Source organism: Saimiri boliviensis, chromosome 14, assembly GCF_048565385.1.
Source record: "Saimiri boliviensis isolate mSaiBol1 chromosome 14, mSaiBol1.pri, whole genome shotgun sequence".
NCBI classification, from domain to species: domain Eukaryota; kingdom Metazoa; phylum Chordata; class Mammalia; order Primates; family Cebidae; genus Saimiri; species Saimiri boliviensis.
Window position 1 is genome coordinate 56,020,062 of NC_133462.1, and position 19,253 is coordinate 56,039,314.

General features: G+C 52.4%; 1 pseudogene; it reads left to right on the forward strand.

The window, feature by feature from the left end:
• The first annotated feature begins 843 nt into the window (after nucleotides 1–843).
• Nucleotides 844–19,253, forward strand: part of LOC101042049 (A disintegrin and metalloproteinase with thrombospondin motifs 7-like) — a 43,540-nt pseudogene continuing 25,130 nt past the window's right edge.

The window sequence follows — 19,253 nt, forward strand, 5'->3', positions numbered from 1 at the left end:
CTTTTGTTTTGGAGACCTAAAGGTCTGCATAGATTTTGTTCTTTCTTGGTGTCTATCCATTCTCCACCCCCTTTCCCCCATTCTGCTACGAAAACCACACACACACACACACACACACACGCACACACACACACACACACAATTCTCATCTCTCCCTGGTGCAGTCCTCACCGCTGCACAAAGCCACTGCAAAGTTTTGTTTCCAGGGTCCCCGCCTCTGCCGACTTTTTTGCCCGCCTCCTGGCAATTCCCTGTTTGACCCAGCCCCTGTCCGGCCCCCGGCGCACACCTGAGCTCCTCAGCTCCACACGCAGAGTGGTTTGAGAGGGGTAGGACCCCTCTCTTGCCATTTGCCCCCAGAGGGCCTCGCCCCTTGCCCTCCTCACGGGAAACAATAAATCAATGGGAATTAATGCTTTTAAAAAAGAACTTACTTCCCTTTCACGACCAGTCTGGGCGACATGGCAAAATGCTATCTCTACAAAACATACAAGAAGTAGCCAGGCGAGGTGGCCTGTACCTGTTGTCGCAGCTATTGGGGGCTGAGGCAAGAAGATCGCTTGTCCCCGGGAGGTCAAGGCTGCAGTGAGTCGTGTTTGCACTGCTGCACTCCGGCCTGGGTGACCAAGTGAGACCCTGTCTCCAAAACAAAACAAAACAAAACAAAACTTCCCCCTGGAAAAACAGTTGATGATTTCTATTTTCAGGGCTCTTCAAAGGAATAAAAGCTAAAAGATTCATTTGACAAGTCCTAGGTGTGCGCCCTGGTGAGTGCCAGACCCTGCTCCCAAAAGGGGACCCACCAGCAACCCTCACCACCGTCCCTGCCCTAGTGGAGCCCCCATGCGGGACACAAAATTTGAAGATGGCAGCGGAAGCTCCACAGACGCCCGGAGAGAGACTGGGCAGGGTGGGCCCAGGCTCCCTCCCTCACTGGGTGAAGAACAAAGAATGGGAAGAGCCCTCCTGGCTGGGCGTTCAGCTTCCCTTGGGCTCCAGGTGGCTCAGGCCGCTGACCGGGGTGTTTCTGGAGGCTTCTGAAGCAGGCCAGGGGCAAGGCGGGCGAAGGCCATTTGGCTGTTCTTCTGGCTCCAGGATCTCCCAGCGCAGGTGTGCAGCGTGACCAGAGCGACTCAGGGCTCTAAACTCTCAGGTTTTCCAAGGCCTTTCACAGTTGTCTAGCGGGTTGGCAGGGAGGAGAGGACTGAGGACCCAAGAGGTGGGGGTAGTTTGATAAGCGCGCCCTGCCTTTGGGGCCCTGTAGATCCAGTGATTGTGGTGTCTGTGGCACAGTTGGTTAGTGCATTCGGCTGTTAACCAAAAGATTGGTGGTTCGAGTCCACCCAGAGATGCCTCGTGTTACGTTTTAACTAGTTTCTGTTGATACACAATCAGTCAAGTTAATCAGGATACACTCGTGTCCTCTTCCTCACTTTTTTAGGTCTGAGGCTTGAGAAGGACCAACGTGCCTTATACCTGTCAAACAGAGGAATCCCAGAGCAGGTAGACAGTAATTCACTTCTGGTGTAAAAAAAATCTTCTTTGCTCCCATGGAAGGCTTGGGTGAGTAAGGTACCTCAAGTTTTTAATTTATAATAATAGGAGACCTATTACAGTGGTATCCTATCCCCATGAAGTTCCTGGGTTTACTGATTGCTCTATCAATAATGTGACCAGTGGAATCAGTCATCCTCATGGTGATTCTTGCCAGTGTTTGTGAAAACAGCTTTTCTTCCTCAGTTTGTGCATGATTTATTTAACCCTTTTCAAAGTGTTTTTGAAATGAGGTGTATTTCATGTTTCAGGATTACAAATGATGCTGCAATCACCAACATTCTCGTACACATTTCTTTGGTCACTCCTGCAGATATTTCTATAATGTAGAGGAAAGGATTTGCCATTTTTACATCACAGCACTAACGTAACACTTCTGATTTAAGCACATTCTACAAATTTATCTTTCACGTGGATCTGGAACGATGGGTCACAGTGACCTCTTTGAAAGCTTTCTGTTAAGTCACTTATCCAAAGGGAACAAAATCACAAAGGTCCCAGGTGATTATTTTTCTTCTCCCTCTTCCTCTTTTCTTCATAAATCTTGGTTTTGCTTTTATTTGATGAAACCAAACTAACACTCTTTCTCCCTCCTATACAATGGTAGATCAGCATGCACATTTTTATTCTTTGATAGATTTCTTCAGGGGCCATGTCCATAACAATTAGCCCATCTGAGATGCATCATTGGAGCCAACAGAACCCTGCACCCAACAGGCACCTTGTGCAGATTTGGACCCTTAGAGCTATTGGTTCACGTTCCTTCGGTTCTTCTATTGAATGTCATGATAGAAATTGAGCCCTTTGGCTTTTACCCACTGTGGCTATAGCATAGTTTCTCTCTCTCTCTCTCCCTCTCCCTGCCTCTCTCTCTCTCTTATTTTTGTATCATGATTTTCTTCCATCAGTAGTGGCATCAGTGTGGGTTTCTGGTTTTGATGTTATAGAATGAACTTCTGGGATATTTTTATGACTGTTTAACAGTCAGTATTAAATTCTTCTGAGAATTAAGATTTGTGTTGCACCCAGTTTTTTCTTAGTATAAAAATGAGGTTACTAAGAGCATTTTTGGAAGAAGCCTTATTGGCTGTATTGTTCATTTTATGGGGGTAATCAATGAAAGGAAATTTGCTTTTGCATAGGATAGGCTTAACTCAGTGAGAAACTGCCAAATACTAGAAAAGGTGTTGTGCTGAACTGCAGCTCAACCAACATCACACGGCAAATCACACACACTCTGGATGAGGAAGGGGAGAGGCAACAACTTTCAAAATCAGTTTTTCTGTGTTTCCCTTCATTTTCCTTTGAACCCTTAATGGCATCTTTGAAGGTGGCTATGGTCACACCAATTGTCACCACCACCCTATTCAAGTCTTACTGCAGAGTCACGGAGAGACACCTCAGGGCAGCCCAGCCCAGTGTCAGGCTCGTAAACACCAGGCAGGAATAGATGGCTACGAAATGAGAGGGTCAGGTAATTCATCCCTGTCCTGCCATGTCTGTGCCTCTCTTTGCAGCTGCTATGTCAATAAAAACAATTACTTGAATTGATTTGGTCAAACATAAAGCCAGACATTAGTCAAAGCAGTGAAAACGGATTTGATTCAGTAACTACTGACCATAGGGGAAGGAGTTGAGCTCAGTTCCCATTTGTGCAGAGGTGATGGCATTCTATGAGGAGAGGAAGGTGGGGGAGAGGGCAGGGGACAGGGCACATGTAAAACATTACAAAACATTGCTTATAATAAACTTCTGCCTCATCAGGACAGCTATGTCTGCCTGCTGGCAATATTAGAAGACAGGATTCTAACCTCCCACAGAGACTGGAAGACAGAAACTCCAGTCTTTCCCGAGGACTACGGTTTAAAGAAATGGCTTTCAGATCCTGGGGAAAGACACACTGGAGCTCCCAGGAGATACACACACATCTCAAAGGGATGCAGGAATGATTCCCTTCTTAGTAAGTGCCATAAGAAAGGAAATCCTGAACCTGCCATCATCAGCAGGTATTGGCTAGAACTAAACTTATTTCCCCTGACAGCCTTGAGCTTTCTTGGGTGTACAATGTAACAGAAGTGTCTGCTCATCTGTGGGACATTGTCTTATGCTGCTAGAAGCCACGATAGAGTCTGGTCATCTCTTAGCCCAGAGATTTAAAATGAATTATTGTGTGCTGAATTTGGTGGTTCTCACTTTCCATTCCCCCATTCCATGGCCTAGATTTTACTGGACTCTATTAGGTGGACAAGGCCACAGGCCATTTTCAGTGGCTTTCAGGCAGCCCGGGCATATCTGTTGAGACCTGAATGAAAATAAAGAAAACCACGAGATTGAGAGTGGGCCCCACAATAGATGTCTATTACCCGTTTTCAAGGAGATGGACACAAATATTTCCAGGCCTTGTCAAAATGAAAAGTGACTCATGAAGCCAGGATAAAATTCAAACTTATATTAGCAAAGTATACAAGTTATTGATATTTTACAAAAGAAAGCTATGGAAAAATGTCAATCCACAAGTGGCAATAATAGGTAGGGGTGGGGAGAAACTCTATAAGGTCGATATTAGCCTCTCTTTAAATGAAATTTCTGTATGTTGCTACTGTAATTGAAAGGAGGCCAATGTTATGCTGAAATATATTAATTGTCATGGAATAAATAGGGAGGACATAATGCTAAATTTACTAGTCACTTTTATTGAGGGTATTTGTGAAGGTTAATTTTTTTTGTCAATTTGCCTGGGCCAGGGGGTGCTAAACATATTTGGCTAAACATTATTTCTCACTGCATCTCTGAGTATTTCTGGACAAGACTGGCATTTGAATCAGTAAACTGAGTAAAGCAGATTTCCTTCCTAAGTGTCAGTGGGCCTCATCCAACCTATGGAGGGCTTGAATAGATTGAAATGCTATAAGGAAGTCATTCTGTCTTTGAGCTGAGACACTAATCTTCTGCCTTGGGCCTTGGACTTGGTCTTTAACTATATTCAACTCTCCTGGGTCTAGAGCTTACTCAGTGAAGACCTTAGACTTCTCTACTTGTGTGTGTGTGTGTGTGTGTGTGTGTGTATGTGTGTTTGTGTGTGTGTGTGTGTCCTGCTCATTTTCTTTCTCTGGAGAACTTGGAGTAATATAGTAATATATGCCAGTTGCCTGTTTTTCTCTATGCTTTTAAAAGATGTAAAATAAGGCCGGGCGCGGTGGCTCAAGCCTGTAATCTCAGCACTTTGGGAGGCCGAGGCGAGTGGATCACAAGGTCAAGAGATCGAGACCATGCTTTTATTTTGACCATTCTGACAGGTATGTAGCAATTTCTCAGCGTGGCTTTAGTTAGTATATTACTAGCGGCTAATAACATTCTAATTTCAACATACGAATTTGGGAGAGCTAGCAAAATGTATCCCCTAATAATGTGTATTCTGGTGTGGTTGGGTGTTCTACAATCGTCAATTAAAGTCCCACTGCTTGATTATATTGTTGGGTTCTTCTTTATTCTTATTGATTTTCTGTGTGGTTCTTGTATAAATTGTTGAGAAAGGGGATATTGGAGCGAACAGCTCTATGTGTGGCTTTGTCTAGTTCTCTGTTCAATACTCTCAGTTTTTGCATAGACATTTATGACTTTAGTCAGGGAAGGGGTTGGTGGACTGGTCCTTTCATCGTTATGTAATGTCCCTGTCTGTCTCTAATTAGTTTGTTATGAAATATACTATATCTCTCATTAATAGAGCCAATCTTGCATTTGTTTGGCTAACATTCGCATGATATATCTTTTTCCATCCTTTTGATTTCAGCTTGCCTGTACCATCGTATTTGAAGGTAGTCTGGTTGTAGCCAGGATGTAACTGGATCAGGTCCATTAATCTACTGTACCAATCTGTATCTTGTAACTGGTATACTTCAGCCATTGATATTTAATGTGGCGATTGATATTGTAGGGCTTAAGTCAGCTATTGGAGAGGCTGAGGCATAAGAATCACTGGAACCTGGGAGGCAGAGGTTGCAGGGAGCCCAGATCTTGCCACTGCACTCCAGCCTGGGTGACAGAGCAAGTCTCTGCCTCAAAAGAAAAAAGAAATTATTATTTCTAGAATCCCTGGCTTAGGACGCCAGCGCCTTATCCATGAGGCGACTGGGGCCATTCCCCATTTCTGAACGTGAGCATTCAGTGCCTTAAACTTGCCCCAGGCACCACTTCAGCTGCCTCTCACCAGTTTGGGAATGTTATGTTTTCATTAAGTTTGAAAGTGTGATCAAGTATTGAACTTAAGTCAGATAGAATAAGTGACCTAAACAGGAACCCAAAGGACCCCCTGAGCAGAAAGGAAGGCATCAAGGCACTGAGGCCAAAGGGCTGGTGAAGAAAGAAGTTGCTGTAGCAATTTACCTCGAGTGCAGTGGCTCACACACCTGTAATTTCAACACTCTGGGAGGCCGACGTGACTGGATCACCTGAGTTCAGGAGTTTGAGACCAGACCAGGCCAACATGGCGAAATCCTGTCTCTACTAAAAATACAAAAATTACCTGGGTGTGGTGGCATGTGCCTGTAGTCCCAGGTACTTCCGATACTGAGGCAGGAGAGTGGCTTGAACCCAGGAGACGGAGGCTGCAGTGAGCCAGGATCGTGCCACTGCACTCCAGCCTGGGAGACAGAGGAGAGACTCTGTCTCAAAACAGCCCAAAACACAACAACAGCAAAAGAATTTACAGCAACGATCCAGATGGAGAAACTGAGGAATGGAAAGATAAAATAGCAGAGTTAGTAGATAGCCCAGCAAAGATTTGAATCCAGATACTCTGACTCCAGCTGCCCCCTCCTGGCCGTTCTGGTTCCTGGCCACTGGCAAGGACCCAGGTCTGGCCTAGGCCTGGTATTCGTGGTTCTCTCCCTGCAGGGCGTGAAATGGAGGGTCGGGCGGCACTGGACATTGTACACCAGGTTCGCGTGGATGCGGGGGGCTCCTTCCTGTCCTATGAGCTGTGACCTCTCGCACTGCGCAAGCGGGATCTGTCTGGGCACTGCGACGCGCCCGCCTTCTACCAGCTGCAGTACCGCAGGCGTGAGCTGCTCTTCAACCTGACCGCCAATGCGCACCTGCTGGCGCCCCGCTTTGTGAGCGAGACACAGCGGTGCGGCGACCTGGGTCACGTGCACATCCAGGCCCACACCCCTGCCTGCCACTTGCTCTGCGAGGTGCAGGACCCCGAGTTCGAGGGTGGCCTCGTGGCCATCATTGCCTGCGACGGCCTGATGAGTGCGCTGGGACACGAGTGCTCGGGGCAGTCTCACATGGTGGGATGTGGAGAGGAGCTCTCACCTTGCCACCCACTTGTCCAGTGGCTTTGCCCAGCGCACTTCTCCTCTGCCAGCCTCGGTATTCACGCCTGTAAAATGGGAGTGACAGCGCAGGCCCCGTTGATCTCTGGGACAGCAGGTCTGAAAGCTTAACATGAAAGCTGCATGGCAGTGCACCTGTAGTCCCAGCTATTTGGGAGGCTGAGGCAAAGGATCACTTGAGTCTAGGATTTCGAGGATATGGGGTGTGACGATTGCACTTTGCTGGAGACACAGTGAGACTCCAGGCACTCTCAAAAACAAAATAATAATCATGTGAGCTCAAATCACCTGCAGGCCCTGTTTAAACAGAATGTTTGCAGGGAAGGTCTGGGACGACATCCAAACACTTATATTTCTGAAAACGTCACAGGTAATATTGAAGATCCAGGCCCGGAGACCCCCACTTTGAGAAGCTCTGTTTGACTGGACTAAGCAACTGCAAAAGCAGTTGGTTTCTCTTTTGTGGGCATCAGTTATGACTGTTCCTTCACAGGTCCCTTTAGGCTGCTCTTCTCCAGGAAAGCCACCCCTCACCCTGCAGCCATTCTGCAGGGCACAGGGAGGAGCCCCCTTCAGCCCCTCTGCCCCGATCCGAGCTCTGGGAAAAGCAAGCCTCAGTTTTCTGGCTTCCTCTGGCTGGACGGTGGTGCTGGCTACTGCCTGCTTCCCCAGTGAGCACTGATTAGAGCAGCTTCCACTCAGGCAGAGTGGGGTCCTTTCTGTTCGTGTTCAGGAGACCAGCCCCACTCTCCCAGCTCTGAGGGTGGGTCCTTGGAGGGATAGGGGATGTGCACACATTCAACATCCTCTGTTCCCAGGAGGCCCATGGCTGAGATTGCTCAGGCAGAAACCACAGGCTGCAGCTGTAGAGGGCTAATGGAGGTCAACCCACAACACAAGCTGCAGAACGTCTGGGCCACTGAAGGCCCATCTGCCCCGCATGGTATCCTCATTTATAGAGACCGTGCCTCTCCCTTCATGTACAGTTAATCTTGTTGAGCAGCTGTGCATATGGGGGATCATTCCCATTTCACAGACGAGGAAACAGGCTCAGAGGGGAACTTGCCCAGGGTCACCTAGTCATTTAGTGGGTGCTGTGTGTGTGTGGCAGGGTCCACATTCAAACCCAGGTCTCCAGAACTAAGAGCTGATGCACTTTCCAGCCCTCCAGGCTCCCTGGTCTTGTGTGGTCCAAGGGGCAGAATGGCTGCCTATGAGGGCCAGTCCGCGGGACGTACACCTTCTTCCCTGGCGCCCTGAGCATCCTCAGGAGGTAGTGGGCATCAAAGATGCTTCCCAGGGCCCCTCCCTTCCCTGGACTCTGAATGCTAGTGGTCATGCCCTAGACACTCCTGCCAGCTTCCTTCTGGGGGCAGCCCTGAGCCCAGAGAACAGGATGTCTTGGTGGTCGTGGACATCTCCTCCATGCAGGTGTGGGTGTAGATGCTTTTGGAGTGATTCATTGCCTTAGGGAAATAGAGGGACCATCAGAGGCCCTGGCCAGCTGGGAGGGGGCACAGTGCTGGAAATGGCTGGCATGCAGAGGAAATGCAGAATAGCCTGGAGGCCTGGGCACAGGCTGCCCCATGCAGGGTGGCTTGTGGGACTCTGGAAGACACCGTTTTGTCTGATTTGGATGCAGACCTGTTTGCCTCTCCAAATGGGGTGGGTGTGTGGGGCAGCATCCCCAGGGTCAGAGGCTTCTGAGCTCTGCTTTGAAGGTTTGGCTGTGTGTGGAATGGCAGAGAAGGCATTCCAGATGGAGGCCGCAGAGTGAGCAATGCTCCAGTGAGAGGAAAGCACAGGGTATCCCCAGCAGTCACAGGTGGTGTGCACAGAGGGGGCTCAGCTCGATGGGATGGACCTCTGGGACATGCAGGAAGAGCAGCCCTCCCTGCGTCACCCTGGTTCTTCTTCCCCAGAAAGGTGTGTTCCAGGTCTCCAATGAGGACTACTTCATTGAGCCCCTGGACAGTGCCCCGGTTCGGCTTGGCCACACCCAGCTCCACATGGTGTACAAGCGTCAGACCTTGGAGAGACCGGGACAGCGGGGTGATTCCATTGCTACAAGCACCTGTGGGGTGCCAGGTATGCTCCTCTGCTCCCAGTTCTCAGCCAGGTGCTGGGCCTGGGGACATGAAGGGCCCTTTCTAGAAGCCCCTCCGAGCATCCCCATGCCCAGTGTCCCTTAGACCAGAGAACACAGAAAGACAGATCTGTCACCATAGCCTGTGCCCTTAATTATGTCACAAGACTGTGTCCTCTGCCTTTCGGGCCTGCCACAGTTAATCCCTCATCTGACCTCCCTGGCTCCATGTCACCTGCCTCTCCCAGAGGGCTTGACCTCCCTCTGCCCCCACCCGCCCATAGCCTATAGCACTCGGCTCTGCCAACCATTCTTCCTCCAGCGCCCAGGCCGGGTGGGCCCTGCCCAGCTCCAACAGGGCCACTAGCCAGGAACCTCCCTCCCCTGCACCCTGCTCCCACCCAGAATAACTGACCTCTATTACTGGGACCTGGAGTGTAGTACCCAGAATGGCAGCAGTGCCAGGCAGTGCAGGTGAGGAGCTGCCCGCTAAGGGTTGCTGAGCCTTGAGAAATGCTCGCTTGGCATGCCAACCTCAAGCTGCCCACAGCTCTGATACTCTATTTGCTGGAGCACAGATCCACAGAAGCATGCTTCTTGGCCTCAGTTTCCCCACCTTCATAAATGTGCTTTCTCTTCTGATCTGGAGCAGCCTGGGTGAGGGGAGCTGGCCCAGTAGGGCCAGCTGGGCTGGGTGGTGGCCATCCTCCCCAGGCTGGGGTTTTGAGGGTGGGATCTGACTGTGCTGGGATACACTAACCCCCAGGGTGGGAGAAGTGACACGGGACGATAGGGGCCCAGGTGCCAGCTTTGTCAGGCCCAGGAGTTCCCCTCCCATGGACACATGACTTTACCATGTTTATATCCACCATTTCATTTGTCACCCTCTGAGGCAGATGACCTTATTCCTATTTTCAGTCAGAGAATCTCAAGATCAGAGAAGGAAAGGGACCAGGCAGAGCCACACAGCACAGGTCTGGGGCAGAGCTAGGAGGGGAATCCAGGACCCTCGCCTCTGTTCCCAGTGCCATTCCCAGTGCCCCAGAAAGAGCTCGCTGAGAGGCCCTGGAGACACGTGCCCTGGGCCAGTCCGCTGGCAGCTAACCCCACCCCACCTTGGCCTCCAGTGTCCCCAGAGCTGGAGCCTCAACAGGAGCGTTGGGAGCAGCGGCAGCAGTGGCGGTGGCAATGGCCGAGGTGTCTACACCAGTGCTCAGTCAGCAAGAAGTAGGTGGAGACCCTGGTGGTGGCTGATGCCAAAATGGTGGAGTACCATGGACAGCCACATGTTGAGAGCTATGTGCTGACCATCATGAACATGGCGAGTCTGCTGTGGGCAGTGAGGGGGTGGCGGAAATGGTGTTGGGGGATGGGGTGCAGAGAGTGGGTGCAGGGCAGGAGGGCTGGCAGGCTGGACCCCAGACGCAGGTCCAGGCCCCAGGCAGAATGAAGGGTCTCCAAGCTCCTGAGGCCAGGAAGGGGTGGGGGGCTTGGCAGCAAGTCACAAGGAGAGCGCCTGGGCAGAGGACTGCTGTGGGGATGTGATAGGGTGTCATGTCACTGGGAGGGGGCATGGGATGGGGAGACAGAGGCAGCCACAGCCCTGTGCCTGCTGGAGTTTTGTAGACTAGTTGGTTCATTCCTGCCTCCCTGCACAGACACCTCCCTACTTTGCGTCAGGACCTGTGCTAGATGCTGGAAACACAAATGTCTGATCAGACCATGCCCTGCCTGCGACCCTGCCTGAGACATCAGCAATGTTACAGTTAGGAGGATCTGTGCAGTTCTGTGGTCTACTAGCTGGCAGCCTTGGGCAAGGCACTGTCCCTGTCTGAGCCTCAGCTACTCGTCTGTGAACTGGGCATGACGATACTACCTTGTGGGGTTGGCAAACCGCTCTTGAGCCCACACCATGGATGAGATATCAGGGGACCTGAGAAGGTGAGTGACTTACCCGGGTCACACAGCCAGGCAGGGCAGAGGTGGATGGGAGCCTAGGTGTCCTAAGTCGCACTGGGGGCACTGTGACTAATAGCAGCTGGTGATTCCTGGAGCTGGCTACTGCAGAAAGGGCACTTCCTTCTCCCACCCTGTGGGGACAAGTGGGAGGCCTCAGGCTCCAAGCTGCTTCCTGTAGCCCCTGGGAGGAAAGCTCTCTGCCCCTGGCATTCTTAGCAGCCACCGGGTGGTCAGGCCAGCATATTACCCTGTTTCTCTCCTGGGCTGGCTGATCGGGGCAAGGTAAGGGTGTGTGCTGTGAGCAAGATGACATCTAAAGGAGCCCCGGTGCCAGGATCCTCCGCTGCTACTTCCCCTGCCAGCCCCTCACCTTCAACCCTAAAGGAAATATCCTCTGAGATCGTCCAGTGTCTGGCCCCCTAGTTTATAGCTGTGAAGCCTGAGGCTCAGAGAGAGAGGAAGAGGCTGCGTCCAGGGGTGTTCTCTACCTGCTGGCCACCACTTCCCCACTGCTTGAGTCCACAGCAGCCAGTGCAGCTCAGGGCCAGTTCTTCTCTGACTAGGACACTCTCATTGGCTCCCTGTTCCATATGGAATAAAAGTCACAGCCTTCTGCCTGGCATTTGAGGCCTTGAAGGCCTTAGCTCAAGCCTCATCTGCCTAGGGAGGGGAGCCATTAACAGCTAGGCTTCAGCAGGGACTATTGCTGGACAGCGGGGCCCAGGCCCTGGACTAAAGGGGGTGGAGCAAGGGGCAAGGCCAGGTTCTCAGTCCCTGAGGTCCCCTCCCGCTCATTCTCAGCACTTTGGGGGCTCAGCCTGAAAGACCCAGGAGTCTGGCTGGAGCCACTGATGATTAATTGGGTTCATTTCACCCCCACTTTTCTGAGTGTTCCTGTGCTCCAGATTCTGGGCAGAGTATGAACCACCCCACTAGGTGTGGTGGTTCACAGGTGTAATTCCAGCACTTTGGGAGGGCGAGGTGGGCAGATCACTTGTTTGAAATCAGGAGTTCGAGACCAGCCTGGCCAACATGGTGAAACCCCATCTCTACCAAAATACAAAAAACAGTTGGGTGTGGTAGTGCACACCTGTAGTCCCAGCCACTTGGGAGGCTGAGGTGGGAGGATCACCTGAGCCTGGGAGGTGGAGGTTGCAGTGAGCTGAGATTATGCCACTGCACTCCAGCCTGGGTGACAGAGTGAGACCCCATCTCAAAAAAAATACAAAACCAAAAACAGATCCACCCAGCCCAACAGGTCCCCATGACTTGACCTGGGTGACAGGATTGAGGTCTTTTTGCTGCAGGGCCGGGCCCCTTCCTGGTTGCCTTGCCCTGGCTCACAGGACCCATGCATTCACTTTGTGAGTCTCATTCCAGGGACAGGGTTGGGCCTGGTTCTCACACTCACCTGCTCTGATAATATCAAGCTCTCCTGAGCTGGTGAGCCCAGTGTTGGCCAGGACAAGGTGGGGGCATCTAAGATTGTAACAGTGCTGGACCCCCTAGGAGACTGAGGAAGGAGCCTTGTGAATATCTGTCTACCTTTTGTCCGGTGTTCAATACCCACCACCTCCTCTAAACCTCACCGCCATTGATTGATTGATTGATTGATTGACAGGCTCTGTTGCCCAGGCTGGAGTGCAATGGCGTGATCTCAGCTCACTGCAACTTCCACCTCCCAGGTTCAAATGACTCTCCTGCCTCAACCTCCTGAGTAGCTGGGACTACAGGTGCACGCCACCGTGCCTGGCTAATTTTTTTTGTATTTTTAGTAGAGATGGGGTTTTGCTATATTGGCCAAGCTCGTCTTGAACTCCTGACCTTGTGATCCACCTGCCTTGGCCTCCCAAAGTGCTGAGATTACAGGCGTGAGCCACAGCACCTAGCCAGTTTTACCCCATTTTCACCCTCAATTCTGTTCTTGCTCTCTAAGGCCACAGGCCCTTTTCAAGGGGCTTTTTCACACTTTCAGCTCAGCAGGAGCCTGTGGTTACCTGTAACCTCCAGATCTTACCTTCACAAACACTACACACCTCTGGTATACTCTCCAGGTCTGCAGCAGAACAAGGCCGGGCCTCCCTGCGTATCATTTATCCAGCTGAAACACCCCACAATGACCTTAGGCCATTAACCAATGCTACTTGGTAGAGTTGATTAGCTATTGAAGACCCTGCCTCCCTCTGACATCTCCCAATGCCTGCCTTGCTCCCGTAGCTCCTGGGAGATAGTGAGGTTGTACATGCTGAGGGAAGGCCTTTGTGGTGGCACTAATCCGTCCCAGCCCTGACCCAGAATATAAGATGGGTCAGTCTTCAGGCAGGCTGAGCAGACCCTCAGGGGCTTCTGGTCCTCTGGAGCCACTTTGCTGTGGACTGATACCACGCTTACCTGTCTGTGGTCTAGGAAAGATTTGTTCTTTTGATCTGCCTTTCTCATTTTCCACTGTTTCTTTTCTTTTCTTTCTTTCTTTTTTCTTTGAGATGGAGTCTTGTTCTGTCTCCCAGGGTGTAGTGTAGTGGTGCATTCTCGGCTCACGGTAACCTCTGCCTCCCAGGTTCAGGTGACTCTCCCGCCTCAGCCTCTGGAGTAGCTAGGATGACAGATGCACACCACCATACCCAGAAAATTTTTGTATTTTTAGTAAAGACAGGTTTTCATCATGTTGGGTAGGCTAGTCTTAAACTCCTGACCTCAGGTGATCCACCTGCCTTGGCCTCCCACAGTGCTGGGATTATAGGCGTGAGCCACCACTCCTGGCCTCCACTGTTTCTTTTTGATCAGATAATATATTGGAAATACTGAGCCAGTACCCAAGGCACATTCATTCATTGAACAAATATGTCTTGACTGCCCATCATATGCCAGGTACAAGACGTGTCACTGGGGCTGTGAGAGGGAGTTCACATAGATCTGGCCCCTGCCCTCAAGGAGCTTGTGGTCTGGTGAAGGAAACAGACATGAGTTAATGAAACCATTACCTTCTTGCGAAGGAGCAACGGAGAGAGACACTGGGAAGGGCAAGTTCATGGTGTTTTAGGAGTGTTAGCTCAAATAAAGGCTCCCCAGAGGACATGACGAGGGGTGGAGGGCAGGAGAGAGGATAGGAGGTAACTGGGGGAAGATAGGTGGGAAGATATTCCAGGCAGAGGTCACAGCATCTGCAAAGGCCCTGTGTGAGGAAGAATCATGAGATTCTAAGAGGAAGACAGAAGGGTTGGAGCCAGACAGTGGGAGGGGAAAGGGAGGCAAAGGGAGGTCAGAGAGGAAGGCAGGGGCCAGATCCAACAGGCCTGTTGGCTAGGCTAGGGACTCCTGTCCTTTTCCTGGACAGTAAGAGCCACTTACTGCTTTAGGCAAGGGTGTGGTATAATTGGGTTTGCGTTTCACTTTTTTTTTTTTTTTTTTTTTTTTTGAGATGGAGTTTCGCTGGAGTGCAATGGCGAAATCTTGGCTCACCGCAACCTCTGCCTTCTGGGTTCAAGCAATTCTCCTGCCTCAGCCTCCCGAGTAGCTGGGATTACTGACATGTGCCACCACGCCTGGCTAATTTTGTATTTTTAGCAGAAATGGGGTTTCTCCATGTTGGTCAGGCTGGTCTCGAACGCCCAATCTCAGGTGATCCACCCACTTTGGCCTCCCAAAGTGCTGGGATTACAGGCATGAGCCACCACACCTGGCCCTGGGTTTGCATTTCAAAGGCACATGATCGAGCTGCTAGGCTGCAGGTGGCCTGGAGGGGCCGCAGAGTATGGGGACACTTGCAGGAGACCGCAGCAGCTGAACAGACGATGATGGCAGATGATGATGGCAGCTTGGACGGGGCAGTGGTGTTGGAGATGGAGAGAACAGACAGAGTCAGGTAAAACTGGGGAGGCAGAATTGGTTGGTTGAGTGGAGAAAGGTGATTCCGGCTTGCCGGGCTCCCAGCCTGAGCGTGGGGGCAACAGGGGTACACGATAGCGCTGTTTATCTCCCCGTTTCTGACCTGTGGTTCTGAGAGTGTTGTTCATCCACATAATCAGGGGCTTTGGTGCCCTCTTAACAGTGTTTGGTCTCTTCCTCTTTTTTTTGAGATGGAGTTTCACTCTTCTTGCCCAGCTTGGAGTGCAATGGCACGATCTTGGCTCACTGCAACATCTGCCTCCTGGGTACAAGAGATTCTCCTGCCTCAGCCTCCCAAGTAGCTGGGATTACAGGCGCCTGCCACCATGCTCAGCTAATTTTGTATTTTTAGTAGAGACGGGGTTTCTCCATGTCGGTGGGGCTGGTCTCGAACTCCTGACCTCAGGTGATCTGCCCTCCCCAGCCTGCCAAAGTGCTGGAATTACAGGCGTGAGCCACCGCGCCTGGCCTGGTCCCTTCCTATTTGACTATTCTTTTTCTTGATGCATTGCTAGAAGTGAACTCACAACTGGCCTGTTCTGCCATCCCGGCCCTCTGGGAACCTGCCGGCTGTCCATGTGTTCTGAGGGAGTTTTAAAGGAGCAGATGGGTTTCCTCACCCATTTCCCCTCACCTTGGCTTATCTTTCATCTTTGGGGACAGCCCCCTCTCCTGGGGCTCAGTAGGGAGCCCCCTGTAGCCATGGGGCCTCTGACAGATGTGCACACCTGTTCTCTTGGTCCCCTGGCTGTCAGTCCTGGGGGATGGGATAGCAGAGCAGTGGAGAGGTTCCACAGGCCTTTGCCTACCCTCACTCTACCCTCAGGGCTCTGCCCAGGTCTGTGCGTCATTGGAAGGTACACTCCTGGGATGATGCTCCTGGCATCCCCAGGACAGGAGAGCGCTGCTGTCATAGCCCAGGGGCAGTGGGAAGACTGGGGCCCTGAGACAGGCCACGAAACCAGCATTTGGAGGCCTGAGCTGCTGTCGCCTGTGTGGGATGGGCATGGAGTTGGTACTTGAAAGCAGATCCCAAACTGTGTGCTCAGGGCAGGCTGCAGGCCTGGGAAGGGGCCTCGAAGACCTCTTGTCTTCTCCAGGTTCTGCCACTGCCAGGTTGGGGCAGTGTGTATGAGGTGTGGGGACACTCGTGCATTGGTGCCTGTGCATTGCCTGTCAGCTGCGCACCCTGCGTGCACCCATGCCAGCATCCCTGTGTGTGAGCATGGGTGTGTGTCGTGCTGTGTGGATCGGGGTGGGCATTGGCTGCCTGTATCCTTCATCCTGACAGCAGCCTGACTGACCCCCCGCTCCCGTCTCTTGGGCAGGTGGCCAGCCTATTTTATGACCCCAGCATCAGGAACCCCATCCACATCACCATTGTGTGCCTGGTCCTGCTGGAGGATGAGGAGGTGAGTGGCCATGTGGTCCCATGGTGCCCGGCAGTGCCATGGCTGCCAGACTCCTCTTGCCCCATGACCTGTGCTGCTCTGTATGGAAGGGCACAGTGAAGCCCGCCTTGGCCTGGACTGTGTCCCCTGCCACCCCCTTGCCCCTGACTGACCCTTTCTTCGGTCCCCTGCAGGAGGTTCCTACAGGAGGGGTGGTCAGGCCAGAAGCGGGACTAGTGCTGTTGGGACTCCCACTGCCCTGCTGGGCCTCTGTCTCCTGCCTTTGTATGGAGAATTGGGCTCGACCCTCTTGGAACTCAGGGGAGGCGTGAGCAGTCACTCTCTCTGCCCCCAGGAGGATCTAAAGATCACGCACCATGCAGACAACACCCTGAAGAGCTTTTGCAAGTGGCAGGAAAGCATCAACATGAAGGGGGACACCCACCCCCTGCACCACGACACCGCAAGCAGGTGCCGCCAACCGCAGGAGGGTGGGAGCCTGCAGCTCAGGGAGGTGCTTCCTGGCCCCGAGGGAGAAGCCGTGGTGGGACGGGAGTCTGCACACTTTTGGCCCAAGGCTGGATTCTGTCAGCACTTGGGAAGGTCTTTTTATTCGAAATAATTGTGGATTCTCATGCTGTTGTCGGAAATGATACAGACAGAGGGCCTGTATGGCCTCCACCCATTCCCCCTGCGGTAACAGCTTGCATGACTAGAATACAGGATCCCAGCCAGGAAACTGACACTGATGCCATCCACAGACGTCATCAGACCTTGTCAGTTCCACACACGCTTCCCTTTGTGTGTATGTGCGTGTTTGTGTATTCAGTTCTATGCGGTGTCATCCCTTGTGGGTTCACCTACCCACCTGCACAGTCAAGGTACAGACCTGTCCCTTCGGAAGGATGTCTTCTGCCATGTGTTCATAGTCACAGCCACCTTCCTCCCTCCTCCCTTACCTTCCAGCACCTGCCCATCTGTCCGGAGTCTGTTATTTTCCCTCTGCTGGACTCTGGTAGCTTCTGTGAGCGCCCCTGCTGGGACAGTAACCAGAATTGTTCTGTGTGGTCCTGTGCTCCCAAGTTCCAAATAGATGTCCAGTGGGCGATGTGTGAATGACAGCACCTGCTTCCCGAATGGTCACTGTGCTGGCCCGATGTCACAGAACAGTGGGAGGGACATCTTTTTCGCTCGGGGTCAGTCGGGGGAACCCTTCCCCGGCCTGAGCTCAGGTGCGCCTGGCACTGGACCAGGTTAGCCTGAAGGCCACTTCTCTGCCTGTGTAGGAAGGACTTGTGCGCAGCCATGAACCAGCCATGTGAGACCCTGTTCCTGTCCCACGTGGCGGGTGTTGGGTAGAAATAGCCCATCCCCCATATCCGGGGCCCACATCCAGCAGGCTGCCTCTGGAGGTTGGTCTGCCCAGCAACAGGACTAGCCAATTGCTTTCCCGTGTCAGCCCGCCAAAACCCGTACATGCCCCGACAGCAGCCAGCCAAAACCTAGCCACGGGGCTCTTCCCTCTTCTTTGTTTAGCCTCCACCAATCATCTCCTCACTTTAGCCCGCCAAAGCTAAGCCAACCCTTGCACCCCACGATATTCCCACTCCGCCCATGTCCAACCTCCACCAATCACTCCACGACACCCCACCTACACGGGCCCCCCTCCCTATAAAAACCCTCTCCGGCAGCTGCTGGGTGCAGCTCTTCCCTCTCCCGCCCGAGTTGCCCGTAAACCCCAATAAACCTGGACTCGGCCCAGCGGTTCCTTGGACTGAATTATTTCGGGAAGGGTCTCTGCGGGTAGCACAGCGGGCATGTGCCAGCCTCACCACAGCTGCAGCATCAACGAGGACACGGGCCTGCCGCTGGCCTTCACGGTGGCCCATGAGCTCTGGCACAGGTACCGTGCCCACTCCCGCTGCTACACTGAGAGCTGAGCCTTACCTTCCCAACTTGGGGGCACCGGGCAGCCAGCCTGTGGGTCACAGAGTCTGGGGGAAAGGAAACACTCTGCTGCCCTGCTCTGTCCCCTCCACCTCCCTGTTAAGCAGAAGAGAGGCCCGCCTGGGCACCTCTGGACTGGCCTGGAGGGTGTCTTATTTAAAGACAGGTTGTGATAGGTGGGCAAGTCGTTGTAGATTTTTGGCTCTCCCTCCCTGTTGCCCTTAGTGCTGTATTTTTCACTTGTGATCCCCCTCCCTGCTCCTGTTTGCTCTGTGGGCTAGACCAGTGCCTGCCCTCTCTGGGCCTCTGTGTGCTTCCCCAAAGGGGTTGGAGTCAGTGATGTCCAAGGTCCCTCTGTCTGCTGCTGCCACCTGAGGCTCCTGTCTTCACATGCCCCCAGCCACCTGTGCCCAGGCTGTTGGGCTGGTGAATATGGCAGCATCTTAGATTGTCCAGCAAACCAACAAGGGCAGGTTCCCAGAGGGTTCTGTAGGTCAAAGGCATTTTGGGGTCATCCATTCAGACATCCGAGTTTTGTGAGTGGTGGCCGTGCCTGAAGCCGCTTACGGCAGCAGAAGGAACAGCCTGCCGCAGTACCATCGTTTCCTGGCTCTGTTATCCTGGCTAGTTCCGTAGACCTTGAGCCTCCTGGGGGTAACAATCAGAACCGTGTGACACTGTTTCTGAAAGGAACTATCATGGCTCCCAGCACATAGTAGATGCTCAGGAAATCATTTTTCTCATGTGCTTCCCAAGGATCGTCTCAGGAGGCCTTGCCGTGATGCAGCAGCTCAGATCCCTTAACTCAAGTCCACGGCCTTGGGACAAGGACCTGTGAGGGAGAACCTCTGTCAAACTGTTCTTGAGGCCAGCGAGCTTACAGAGGCCATCACAGGCCCTCATCTGTGCCACCTGGTTTGCCACTGCTGGCCAGCGCCCGGGCAGGAGCAGGGGTGCTCTGGGTCCCTGACCCTCATTCAGGCTTAGGCTGGAGGAGGAGCACTTGGGATACTGGCTTTCATTCCCCCATTTTACATGAAGGGAAACTGAGGCTTGGAGAGGGAATGTGACTTTCTCAAGGCCACGGCTGTTGGG